At 41.3% G+C, this 13,912-nt stretch overlaps 1 long non-coding RNA gene across 8 annotated transcripts in view; it reads left to right on the top strand.

Annotated features, from left to right (window-relative positions):
• LOC110351925 (uncharacterized) overlaps positions 1 to 13,912 on the top strand; it is a 225,158-nt gene that overhangs the window by 64,150 nt on the left and 147,096 nt on the right. For 5 of the 8 annotated variants that reach the window (XR_011808259.1, XR_011808260.1, XR_005264832.2 and 2 more), the window contains one exon: positions 5,391 to 5,494. This is a non-coding gene — a long non-coding RNA (uncharacterized lncRNA). Of the gene's footprint in view, positions 1 to 3,981; positions 4,151 to 4,408; positions 4,743 to 5,390; positions 5,495 to 13,912 lie in introns of those variants that run through there. The other 3 variants (XR_011808257.1, XR_011808261.1, XR_011808255.1) reach the window with 3 other exon arrangements.

The raw sequence follows: 13,912 nt of genomic DNA, 5'->3' as shown, positions 1-13,912 counted from the left end.
CCTTTTTGTTTTATGCCAGTGGTCCTCGCTTCCTTCATATTTAGTATGATCCAAAATTATCCAACATTTTGCAGGCTGGAAGAAACACCTCTGCACAAAGTTGTTAGAAAGGGTGGTGCAATCTCTGAACAGCCGGTATTGTTTCCTAGTTGGTGATACTGCCAAGTGTGTAGGAAACGAAATTCTTCCTGTACAAGCATTTCCTATAATTTGTACCTTAATTTCCACTATGCTGAGTAAAATCACTTCCTGTCCTGGGGTGGTCTTTGTTTTCTCTTTGGGTGTATGAAAAGGCTGGAAAATGATATGGATTGATCAGGATTGTCCTTTTCCAGAACTCTGTGCCATGTGACCTGAGGGATTGTGCTGGGAATTTCCCCCCTCATATCTGAGCCCTGTGTATGATTTATAGGAGAAGAATGGAAGTCCTGACGTTTGCAACACAGAAATGTCTATTGCTTATTTCCCAGTAGAACTTTTGAGTTAAAAGATTTAGATGCTTTTCTTTATTAAATGGCGTGTATACTTCAGTGTTTTCAACTCAAAGCCCATCAACATATCTTCATATTTTGTCAAGGGGCCCAGCTGCCAATTCTCAGTGGAAGTGCTGTTAGCAGTGGTGGTAATCCAGCATGGTGGTCTGAGGAAAGGATAGGAGCCAGACGTTTGCATTCAGGCTCCAGTTTTCCCCTGTATTTGGCTACAGTCACTGAAACCAAAGGTTTAAAAAATAAAAACCAAAACAAAACAGTATCTGCTTTGTGATAAATAAGCTGGTCGCTCCAAAATCAGATCCCTCCCTCTTTTGAAATTGTTTCCTACCTTTGTGTCTCTGTTTCTTGATCTGTCAAGTCTCAGTGGTGCTGTATTTTTTAAAACAAACTTGGCTTTTTGATAGATGGTTTCAGTGCAGTGGTTAAATATGAGAACATAAATGTGTGGATGGCAGATTAGGTTGTTAATTTTGGTCTGTAATTGCAAACTGAGAGTAGAGAAGGAAAAGTTGTACAAAACCAGATTATGTATTTGAGACTTGAATCGCTGCCATTAAATCTCCATCTCTCTCTCTGTTATGAAAACATGACCCCAGACCTCATATTATCTGCTCTGGCTTCCAGCTCATCCCCACTGGCACCACAGTGGCATTTGGCAGTTCCTGAGGTGGGAGAGGGAGCTGAACGTGTGCTGCGTGGTGTCCTGCAGCTCTGCCCCAACACAAAACACACTTCCCACCTCCAAGATGCTTTTTCATGTCTTCCCCTTCTGAGCTTTCTCTCTTTCCCAGCCTTCACAGGATGGTGCTCCCTTTTCTATCAGAATAGTTTATGTTCTGATTGCTAATTTTAACCTGGTTATTGTTTGTGAAACCAATAATTAGAAAAAGTCAGTTATTGGTTAACAGCTTTAGCGGTAAATCAGTTCCAACAGCTCTTTGCTGCTGCTAGCATGAATCCACGTGCTTCTCAGCTAGAAGCTCTCGTCTCTCTCTCCTCCTCTCTCCCTGAGATCCTTTGCTGGATCCATATGGTGTTGAGGATGTAAGCACTTCAGAGGAGTGTTTCAATATACAGTTATGATTCTAATTTTTGGCGTCAGCTTTTTATTACAAGTTGTTGCCTGGCTGGAGGCGTGAGAGAGTGGGAGCAGAGAGGGCTCTCTACCATGTGTGAAGCAGGGAGACGGCAGGCAGCAGTAGCAGAAACAATACAATTGCATTTCTCTGGAGCATGAAAATGGGGCCTGGAGCAATCCCTTGGCCCATGCTCTCTTCGAGAGATCCTACCTATCCCCTGATTGATATGTTGGTAGCTCTGGGGTTTTTCGTGTAGGTCATGACAGTTCCACTTGGAGGAAGGGTTAGAATTTCAACCACAATAAATGTTGCAGCTCAAGTGAGTAGCATGCAAAGTGTTTTGGTCTGGCATGAAGTATAAAATCCAAACCTCTGTTTTAACATAAAGTCTAGCCTAGGTACCAGTGATCATTACGTACCCTGTCTTCAGTTTGGTTTTCTTGTAGGTCTAAAAATGTAATGAAAATGTAAGCAGATGTGTTTTTTATGAACAAATAGAGAATAAATATCCTGATAGGCAGTTTTTTTTTCTGTTTTATGTTAGGCAGAAGTTAATACTCACACATAAAATCAGTAAATGCCAACAAATTTTCAAACAAAACCCTAGTAATAACTGTAGGAAATTGTGAGAAACTATCAGAGACATAGAGTAAAATTTTCTGACTAGCAGTTACAAAATGGAGAGATGCAAAAATAAAACTGAACTCAAAAAAAAAAAAAAGATGTCAAGGACAGGTATGCTCAGGTTTAGGCTCTGATCTGAGGTGTCTTCTGTAGCAGCCTCAGATACTATCAGACATTGTTGCCATATATGCACAGCCCCACACGCAACTCTCCCTAACAAAGTGCTGAAGCATCATGGTTGGTAGGAAAAACAGAATAATGGTGATTTCCTGGGACACAGAGGGAGAAAAAGCATCAGACTAACTTAGCATGGAGGCAGGTCTGATCCAGCTGCAGTTACTAATTTCTAGTCCAGCATCGTCCCTGCTAACCATAACCTGGCCACTTTTGAGATTGAACAGGTCCCTGAGTACCACATTTTTCCATTCTCTAAGTTCTGCTGGGCTTCTAAAAGGAATTACAAGACCTAGGGCAGTCCTGTTGGTGGGCTGAGGGAAAGGGCACAGGCGTGCCCTGGGGAGGTGGCTCAAGGCTGGATTTCCTGGGCTTTAGCATGCTGAAGCAGCTGGACCGAAGCCCCTGAGGGGCAATAGTGGAGGTTGGAAGTTCCCAGTGAAGTGGCAGTGCCAGCTGTGTGTGGGTTGGGTGTCTTATTCTGAGGTGCTTACATCTCCACACAAGCTACACGGGGAAAAGAGGTGCCTAAATGAGAGCTAGAGATTCCACTTGGGGGTCAGGAGTGAGGTAGACTGCGTGTTCTCATGTATTGTGCTTGCCTGTAAGAGAAGGCTTTGTGGTTTGTTAAATTTTGGATGAGTTTTGGACCTTCCTGAAAGTAGTCAGGGAACAAATGAGTGTACAGAGTCCTTCTGAAGGAGAAAAAGATGGAAGTATTCCATGGAGATGTATTAAAGTAAATCCAGAAGTGAACTGATGACTTTACAACCCTCAAGCAAAGTATTCCAGATCGTTTGTCTTGTGCAACGGGATCATGCATGAAATATGAAGATGTGTACATGACCTTCTTTTAAACTGCTGTGATTTACTGCTGCCAGAACGATGAGAGAACGAAGATGAGTATATGAAGAAATCAATGTTATGTGGGATTGCAAAATGATGCTAGGTCTGATGATTCCTCCTTGAAATCCTCTAGCCACAAGAAGTCTATTGCTTTGCTCAGATGTTTCAGGGTGGATATCTGATTTGGAAAGGCTTTAGCTCTCTAAATGATTTTCAGGAAAGTGGTGTTTGCCGTTTTTTAGTATGTGTTTATCTTTTATGCAATCTTCTGAATGGACATAGTGTTTTTGTTGTTGTTGTTGTTTTAATATTTCTGAAAACAGGAATGTTTTAATTTCCCAAAGCAGCATAAAAATAGTAAAATTTACATTTTTCAGGTTATTCAGCAACCTTTATTTGCCTTGCATGGCTAAATGTTATTTTGTTTAAAAACTACTCTACTTTAATTAATACTTTTCATTCATATTTATAATTTGACATGTTTCTCCTATTTTCCTTAGCCTTCTCAACACCTTTGTTCTGCGGCTTCTGTCTTCAGATGATAGTTCTGAAGCAGGCAAAGAAATAATGGAGGGAACCAAAAATTTTGGCTTTGTTTCTTCAGAAGATGCCATTAATCTACTGAAGTAAAGAAAAAAAAAACCATATATTTTGAGCTGAAAAAAAGGTGGTGGTGGGGGGACATATATAGCCTTAAAATTATAATACAGTTGTGTTCAAGACAGGACCGTAACATGACTTCTGGTTTTCATTACCTGTCAATGTTTCCTGCAGTGCAGGAATAAATGTATCTGATATTTACAACTTTTTTTTTTTTTTCTCCTTTTCTCTATGTGCTTTTGTGAACAACTAGTGCAACAAGTGGCATGCCTGAAACCTCGAGATGCCTCAAGCAGACATTGTTTTCCAAACATACTGAGTTCTCAGCATCAGGTCTGTTGAGTGAGTCAAGCCAGGGGTCCAAAATCACAGGTTGCTTTTGAAAATCTTTAATGGGCTTTGACCTAACCAGTTTTGGCCTGTTCAAGAACTAGCATATAAAGTTCAGTGCAGCAGTCTATGGAAATCCCGTGCCAGCCCCAACTTGTTGCAGCTTCCTTCTGCCAGGGACCCCTGAAATGTGGCAAGGCTTTACTAGACCAGGGTGTTTCGTTGTCTTCTTCTCAGCTCTGCTACATCTCTAGTAGCAAATTTCTCTATTGCTACAGAGTCCTCTGCTGTAGGGCTGTGAGAGCAGGAGAATGCTTCTTCATGGCCCAAATAGTTTCTGCTTATGATAATGTTCCTGCCAGAGACGCTGGCTGAAAGCCCTTGCACATGAAACTGTCTTTAGTATCATGCTTCCCTTCTTACCAGAAGGGGAGGGGGATGACATTTATTTCCCTGAAGTTTGCGGCTATAGGGCTTAGACTGGTCAGACTTTCCCTTGCTTCTGCTTAAAAGTAGCCAACACTTGGTAGGACAGGGCTGTGTCCTCAGGGGAATGATGCAGAGCATGTTAATTGCATAAGCATCACAGCTTGTGGTAAGTTTGGCTGTACATGGCCTGATTCACCATTACTTTGTGGTTATGTATAACACAGAGATTTCTTTTACTCAAATGTATTTATTTATTTATTTGTTTGTTTTATTAGAAAAACTGTGCTCAGACAAGATCAATCATTTTAGTCAATTTCCACTGTTTTGATGAAAAATCACATCTTGTAATATTTATTACTATTGGCATATGTTATTGCTATTGCTGTAATTTTCAGTCAGACATGTAAGTTTGTTTTAATTTTCATAAGTAATTTTTTGCATTGTGCCTGTTTTTAAAAGTGACTTTTTTTCTTTGGATCTAATTTGACAGAAAACTTCAATAGGGACAAGATCAGCTTTAAGGGGCTTTGTTCAGGTGTCAGGATTTCGGGACTGGCCTTACAGTAGATGATTCACTTGAAATGTAACACTTTGTGGGAGCAGAGGGAAAGGAAACATTCTGTTTGTGTCACTTCAGGGCATTCTAACCATCAAATTTCATGGTTGCACAGCTCAGTTTTGCTCATCTGTTTCTAACAGTGTTCCTATTACCACGCCACAAAAACTGTGGATCTCCAGAACAGCACACTCGGGGCTGAGGAGCTGATGTCCACACCGAATGCATCTCAGGTGGTTTACCTTGGACTCTTTCTAGGTGGCTGGAGTGCAGTAGGTGTGCTGCTGGAGTGGAGCTTCCCATTTAGTTCTGTCACCCAGTCTGTGAGCCTCAAGGCTGTTTGAAGTGCAAACCAAAGCATGGTAAGTGGGATGATGAAGACATTTTCTTCAAAAGCTTGTTCCTAATTTGAAACAGAAAGCTAGTGTGGTCATACTTCCTTTATTTCTTATGCTCAATGATTCCTGACACGTTATCCTCTACGTCAATATCCCTCACGTGGTTAAATCTTCAGAAATATAGCTGTGCTGTCATGCAAACTTAAGAATTATTTGTTTTTCCACTTTGAACAAACAAACAAAAATTAGTATCAGAAAAAGTCCTGTGCAATGTGCATCAAAATATGTGGGAAGGGTTGTACTTCCTGAGCGTCAGATCATTGATAAGTCATCTGGAGCAAGCATTTTGTGTGCAATTTTCATCGTTCAAAATGCAGAGTAATTTTCACATATTCAACGGCCTTCAGCAGTAAGTTTTTCAAAGCCCTATGCTATCTACAGTTTCAGTTATGATTTTTACCTGACCTGGATTCTCTTCTCCTTACATTTCATTATCACTTTTACATAAACTCTACTTCCACCATATTTTGTTTTATCACCTACCTTCTGAGCCAAAACCACAAGTGATAATGATGTGATATATCTACCAACCCCAGCACAACTTAAATTTGGAAGCAAGAGGTGTCCTGTTATATTCAGGATTGTCTTCATCCATTAATCAACTGTGTAAGTAGACCTACAAATTCAAAAGAATGTTATGCTATGTTAGCCATGGTTTTCTATGTCTGTATGTTCAAAAGAAAGCTAAGGTCTAGCATCTCTGGATGTTTCTGGTATATAAAATATATACAACAAACAACCATTAACGAATTTTAAAATTGTAATGCTTATTCAGTCCACTCAGTGCTCTTGAATGTGAGCCAACATTAATTCAAACCCAGTTGATCCTAATAAGTAACTAAGACCCCATTTCATAAACATGCAATTCTAGCTTGTTATTTCTGGCAATGACATTAAGTAAAATTCTCTACTCTCAGAGCGACAGAATTAAGGGATTAGGGATAAACTGAAAATTGTGAATAATTCACGATTTCTTCCTTCTCCTTCTCCCCACTGAAGGCAACTTTAGAGGGGGTTAATAACTTCTCTCAGTCACACACCTTTTCTTTTGTGAGTCATGTACAGGAGTGTGACTGGCCAGGGCTAAGGATTTGCTCGTATGAGTGGAGTCTGTAGGATCAGAGGTTTTCTTCAAAGAATACTTTCTATTATAGTCAGAGGTTTGCTAGGACAAGGCACCACCAGCTGCATTAAAAACTATTACTTACACCTGGTAATCCTGAACAAGACGTGCATCCCTAAAGTGTGTTGTCCCATTGCATTGTTATTTTCAAAAGAAACCTATGACATTTCAAAAGAATCTGACTTTGTTGTTGTTGTTGTTTGTTTCTAAGGTGCAGTCAGTGTCATTTCTTCCCGTGGTACTTTAGATAATCTGGAACGTGTGTTATCCTTGTTCCTTAAACATATTTTCTCTTCTACTTCTGGGATTTTGCAGAAGGATATTTAAAGATGATCTTGTGGAAAACATTGCAGCAAATTTCCAGTAGATAAGTTATATATCTGAAGTCATCCTGCTCAGCCTCTGAGCCTTCTTGATAATGCTGCAGTGCTCATATGATGCAGTTGTACTGTTGCAGAGCTGTAACAAAATTAAAAAGAGAGGTCTAGTAAAATGAAAAGTCAGGATACTAATGGTCTCACAGGCTTGCTGCCTTCTTTATTCAGTGTTGGTGATTAGCTGTGCTGTTCAGGAGCACTCAGTAATTTTTCTCAAAGGATTGCTGATGTAGTTATTGTTCTGGGCTTTCTTTTTTTCTTCATGTGCAATTATTATTTTTATCAGAGCATGTGGGGAGAGTGCTGTGCTTGCAGCTGTGTGAAGAATACCTTCAGAAAAGGCCAACTCAGTTTATAAGAGAAATCAGGTGTATTGCTGTTAAGTTTTGGGTCAGTAGCAGGGCACCAAGTGGCTTGGCTTTCTTCAAAAACAGACTAAGGCTTTTGATTTCTGAACAGAACAGGGGAATGCATGCAACCCACAGAGACTGGAGTCTCTCCAGGACTATCTAACATAATGAGAGAATTCTTTGTGAAATACATAAAATGATGACATTTTAGTGGTGAGTGAAATATTTGATTACTTTTTCCATAACTTAAAATAATTGCAATGTTCTTTTGCAATCCCATTCCCGGTGAGGACTTGGAATGTGTAACCTCACCATATATCTACCTTGGAGACATCTCTAGGGCAGCCTGTGGTGATATGGAAAAATGGGTTGAAAAGTTTTTTTTTTTTTTTTTTTTTTTTACCCCAACGAAAAGCTACATGCACATTCATCTTGGAAGACATCCAGAAGATGAATTCAGACTTGCAACTGCAAGTTTGAGGTGAGGAAAACTGGTCAGGGGAAAGTTTGTTGAGTACTGTGGTGGCCAAGTGAGATGAGGGGAGTGCCAGCATCCTGTGGTCATTTGCAGAAGGGGAGAAGCAGCACACAGTGGGCGGCAGGCGCAGTCTGGCTGTGCCAGCTCACCACCCCTGTCTCCTGGCTTGCTTGTTCCTGTGCACTTACAGGGTTGATGCTAAAGTTCTTTAACTACGAAGGGTGGACAGACAGGAAGGGATAACATTTGTGCTCCCCTCTGTGCTGAGGGCTGAAATGGTTGCAAGATATCTGCATCCATCTTAGTTCTGACAATTATTAATGTGATTGTCATTGTAATGTATCAGTGTGTGAGGAATAAGTGAATAATAAGTAAGGGATTTTAGCACTTTTGCGCACAGAAGAAGGTGTGATGTCTCTGGTTAGCATGGGTTGTGGCTTAGCACGATCTTTCACAGCAAAAGTTATTTGTTAAATTTAAAGGCAGAATGTACACCTAGCTTTCAGCAGCAGTTAAAGAACAATTAAACTCTATTAAATTGGTCTCAACACTCAGGACATACATGCCCCTGCAGCAGCAGAAATTCTCCTAAGCACTGTGTTATGACTTCTTATTCCTTGTATGGAGACACTGAGTGGCTCTGTCACAGATCAGCATAGTCCTCATGCACGCAATAGGCAGCAACAGCAGAAAAGGTTGGTGTCTGCCCCGTGGAAATGGCAACTGGACATTCAGGAGGAATCTCATGGGTACAAGGACCATTGCCACTGAGAGCTGCAGTGGCATATAAAACAGGAATAGAAAAGAATTGGTTGATATGGCTGAACAGAAGAGTTAAAGGTAGACCCAATTTTTCTGCTCCCATCAACACCATATCCCTGCTAGCAGTGTGCTGTGCACACCTGGTCACTGAGGACAGAGGATCTATTGCTCAGCACGGGTGTTTATCACACTGTTCATGGATAGTTCTTTCATATTTTAGATTGTATAAACAACAGAAGACACTTTCTCAAAGAGTAGTTTGCATCTGGACAGTAATGACACAGCATTTCATGGGGATACAATGCTCTGAATGGCTGTTTCTAATGTAAAAACATTAAAGCATTTAAACCTGGACTGGTTTCATTGATGAGTTAGACCATGAATAGTAGTTGCCAGTGTGGTGCAAAGGAGTTAGTGTTAAGAGGTAGAAGGTCTGGGAAGGGATAGTAGCAGTTGTATATTGACAGAAGATGAGCTAGGCTACCTCATCCATCTTTGCCAAATTAATTATTTGCTTTAATATTTATAAAAGTGAATAGGAAACAGATGGTAGGAATGGAGATGCCTGTCAGGTTTTTCATAATGGAGAAAGGAGAAGAATTGAGAGGAAATCAGAATCCCACCAGAAGAGGGGAACAGGAAATTAAAATGTCAGACAACTGACAAAACTGCTAGACCACACACAAATATAAAGAGGTTTCTCATAGGATCTCAAGAGCATTTTAAATTTAAGTCTTCTCTCTTTTGCCACCCAGAAATCAGAATAAAGATTAAAAAAAAAAAAAAAGAAAAGGTCAAAACACGCACCCTCAATGCTGTCCTTTAGGACATGGTATTTTGAAAAATTCTTCAGGAACACATCTGTGCAGTTTAGAAAGGTGCTACTATTACATCTAGTGAGAAGACTCAGAGCAGAGGAGATGGTGAGTCTCTGGTTCGTGGTTTGAGTTTGGCGGTATATTCATCCTTGTTCAGGATGAACAAGCATCAGAATTCAGTCTGCGTTCTGCAAAGTCCCATGCTGTGGTAGGAAAAGGTTTTGCAGACTAGAATTGACAGATCTGTGTTATGTTTGCAGCCATTCTGAGCACCAGTTGCTTGTGGTCTGCTGTTACGTTTGACTGTGCTCAAGCTAATTTCACCTTAGGCACAGGAAGTGAGAGTAGGGGACAAAGGAGTACTGCTGGGCAGGGATAGCTTCAGAGGAAATGCTACACCTAGGACATCAGATGGTAGAAGCAGGAGAATAAGGGAGTAAAAGGATAGGGAGCTTTCATGATGAACAGATTTGGTGGAAGTGTGCCAGGTACGTTAACTGACGGGCAGCGATCCCAAATCCGCGTGGGAGCCTGAGAGTCCTCCTTCAGCATGCAGCAACACATTCTCCATGCGTGCCAGTAGGAGACAGCCTAAAAAGCTAAGCTGCTTTCTGTGGAAATCTTTTTTTTGCTGCACCGTTATCTGAACTGAATGGGTTAGGAAGGAGGTTGCGAGTCCAGACAGGGCTACGAGTTTCTTGCCCTCTCAGTATTGCTTCTGGTTTTAAGCATCCTTGGGAGCACGGGGAGGTATGTGCTTTGCCCAACACCCTTCCCAGCTGGGGAGGGTTTGCTGCCACTCTAGTCCTCTCTGCTCTTTAGTTGCCCATTGCTCATGTCTCTTCATATTCAACAATCATCACGGAATAAGGGCTGTCTGCTGACCTTTCCTTCAACAGTAAATGCTGAGCCAAGTGGGCTGTTCTGCTGAGATATGGATGTTTTTCTTTCATTCTGTCTGTCTTGTGGTAGGGTTTTGTATGTCTCCCTTTGACTTTGGCCAAGTGCCTCACAAGCTATGGACTCTGAATGTCTGCCTTATTTGGAGAAAAAACATAGGCTCTTCAGTTGGTTTGACCTCCCAGTAAGTTTTCTGCACTCCTTTGACCATTTCTGCCTTGCCAGTCTTCCCATTGGGCTTTCTTCTCTCTTCCATATGTTCACTGATTCCTCTTCCTTCCTCAATAAATAGAAGAGAAAATTTTAGTATCTGCTGTTAATTGTGCCTGAGTACTTCTGCTGGTGTTTGATGTTTATCCCAGGAAAAAGACATTTGTAGGTTCACATTCACACCAGGTCAGCAGATGCTGCTGCTGAGGATTGTATTGAAACTTGTAAAATAGCTTACTTTAATCAGGAGCAGGCACAGGTCTGCCTCATAAATCTGTTGCCCACTGTATTTTTGCCTAGACTGGCAAATTCAGGCCTTCTCAAGTAGGCTCTATAGACATTCTATGAATGATAATTTATTGCAACTCCTTGTTCCAACAGTTGTCTTTTCAGCTTGGTATTGGCGAATATAACTACAATGTTGAAGGCAAAAGCTGGTCTCTCTGTTGGGCCACTGAGATCAAGTTTAAGCCTTCTGGACCAAATGCAGACCACAGTCCACCAGAAAAATGGCTTTGTCTGCAATCAGCTCTTCCTCCATTTAACAACTGGCAAAACACAACAACAAAGTGAGGAGGAAAACTTGGCATGGTGGAGTCCTTGGCCAACGGCAATAAGATGCTTGCCAAAAAGATGGATTTTGGGATTTCCTCTGTATTGGCTTTTAAAAGGAGAAGTGTTGGAAGGAGAGGAGAAATAAAAATTTAAGTAAGTGGTGCAGCAGTTCAGGGGCAAGCAGAGTGTCAGATGGATCCATCCTTTGTTTGTCTGAAGGTCCAAAATGGAGGCCTTCCATAAAATCTTGGTTTTGCATGGCATTCATTGTAATCAGATAGTGTAGGAACAACAAATACATTTGGTTTTGGCTCAATTCTAGGAGAAGTTGGCACTTTTCCCTTTTGCTTTTTTTCCTTCTTCCGAACACTGAGAGCTTTAGCAGGTGCCTCCCTATCAGAGAGATACCTTGGGAAGCTGGTGTTTCCAAAAGATCAAGTGTGGGTTTGTCTGAAGTTATTCATTTGCTAACCATGTGAAGAAATGAGGAACTATCAGATGTGGGATGTAACTAGCATCTTTGTGTCAGCATATTTGCTGACAATGAAATCAAGCTCACCACTGAAGTAGGGAATGACGAGTGTCTTGTGCAATTTTCATCTGTCTTTCGCCTGAACTTACTCCATTTAAGATAGATCTAAATTCATCCCAGGGGCTACTCCAAAGATGAATTGTATCTGGTCCAATGAATTTGTGACTTAAAGGCTGAAAAGAAGACATATGTGTTACCAAAATATTGCCTGCGATTAACTAGAGAGGAAAAAAGGTCCAATCCCTTATCCTAGAACATTCATCTTTTTTTTTTTTTTTTTTTTTTTTTTTCTTCCCTCTCACTATTTATTTTTTCAAGGATCTGACAGAAGTTGGTTTGTCCTCAGTAATGGCCTGCCTGGAAGAAATCATGAAGATATTTACTTCCTTTTCTCTCCACTTAACTGAAAACTGAAATGAGAAATACCCTCCTGTATGTGCTGTCCTGCCATTCTTCCTGCCTGTCCTGCCACTGCCGCACTTCCACAGGGCTGCTGTAAATCACAGGGAGTTGTCACTGTGGTGGATAGGAGTGACTTGGGTACTGTTCAGTCCTGCAGAGGAAATGCACTCATAGACAGGGAAGGAGAAGGATCAACGTCAGCACAATATACAAGCAACTGATGTCTTTTTCAGAGGTAGGCTTATCCGTACTTGTATAATGTGCCTTTCATAACGCTTCCTTCACCTGCAGGGCTTGCAGACCTCTGGTGTGCTGCCTCCCTTTGCATTGGTCCCCACCTTACCACACAGCCGCTGCTGTCTGTGTGGTCTTTGAAATTCACACGGCTTGGTGGCAACCAGTAGGGAGGGAAAATAACGTGTTTTATTTATTTAGAGTCAAGCGCAGTTTAAACTCCATTCTAAATAAATAAAAACTCTTAGCCAGATTTATATAAATAAAAAAGCAGATTTTCCCCTCTCATTTGGCTGCTGTGGAACAGCATCAGTTTCAAGACCACACAAGGAGCTGCGTCGACAGCTCTGAAATGTGCAGTAGAGGCAAAGGTAGGAAGGACCTTGATAACTTGCTTTGGGCTGCTAATGCCTTGAGGTTCCCTGCCTGCATTAAGGAGTAGCCCTTGTTCTGTGGTGGGTTAAAATATTAGAAGAAAGCTGGGAGCGTCTTATGTCTTTGACAGAGGAATATTTCTGTAAAAGACTATTTTCTCTTCTGATTGTTCATCCACTCTGTACCAAGACATCTGAGTGAGTAGGATAGGATCAGCTGGCATAGCTGAGTGCTATTATTTTAGTCTTTTAGCATAACCTACAGCCAATCGAGCACCCATAAAAAGCAGGGATTTGAGGAAGAAATGTTTTATTCTTTGGAGGCGGATCACATTTGGCCCCTGGGGACTGAGTCTGCATTACGCAACGGTTCCCAGTTCCATCAAATGGTGCTCCCACATGGGTGCTGACAGCGCCGTGTCTCCGGTTACAGCCATCACTTAGGGGAACTCCAAGCGTGGTTTCATTTTCTTGGGAATGAAATGTATTAGTTATGTCTGCACAAGGTCTCAGATCTCTCTTCACTTTCAGACCTGCCAAGATCTCAGAAAGGGTGACAAACAGCTGCTATGCACAGCACCTGGGTTTTGTTACTTCAGCTGAGAGATTACAACAGGCCCTAAAACAGAGATTGTCTGTAAGTGGGATCTCCTGGTGGCAGCATTTGTCCTGCCGCTTGCAGCTGAGGATGGGCTGGAAGACCTTGGTCTGCTGGTTGCAAGACTAGACTGAGAAAAAGGCCCAATTAATGATTGTTATTTTGTGACTGGTCAGAGGCAGCTACAATTATGACTAAAAAAATTTTCTTAAAAAATCAAAGAAACGCTCTTGCAAAGTGAAGCCTTGCTAGCAGCTCATTACCTCTTTCATAGTCTGAACCTCCCTGGGCTGGAGGACAAAATGACCAACAGATGTTAGTCACGTTGAAGAAAAATGTCAAAGAATAATTTTTTAAACATGTCCTTTTATAGCTTACTTTACCCACTTTATATATTAATTTAAAGTTATGTATGGTTATATATCCCACAATACTTCTGGGCTGTCTTGCTCTGTTAGTAAAACACCAATTCACTTTTCTCTTCCCACTTAATGATGCAGCTGAGGTCACAGCTTGTCAGAGGCAATGGTGTCAGAATGGCACAGACTCCCCAGCTTTTTCACAAAACCCTTGTCCTTAAGGTACTTAGTACATCTCAAGGCTGGATTGCTGTATGGTCCAATTTACAGAAAAGTGCTATTTTTCTTTGCACAAGTCATCATCCATATC

This window comes from Anas platyrhynchos, chromosome 3 (assembly GCF_047663525.1).
Source record: "Anas platyrhynchos isolate ZD024472 breed Pekin duck chromosome 3, IASCAAS_PekinDuck_T2T, whole genome shotgun sequence".
NCBI classification, from domain to species: domain Eukaryota; kingdom Metazoa; phylum Chordata; class Aves; order Anseriformes; family Anatidae; genus Anas; species Anas platyrhynchos.
Note: the sequence above shows the minus strand (reverse complement) of the source record. Positions and strands in the feature narration are given on the sequence as shown.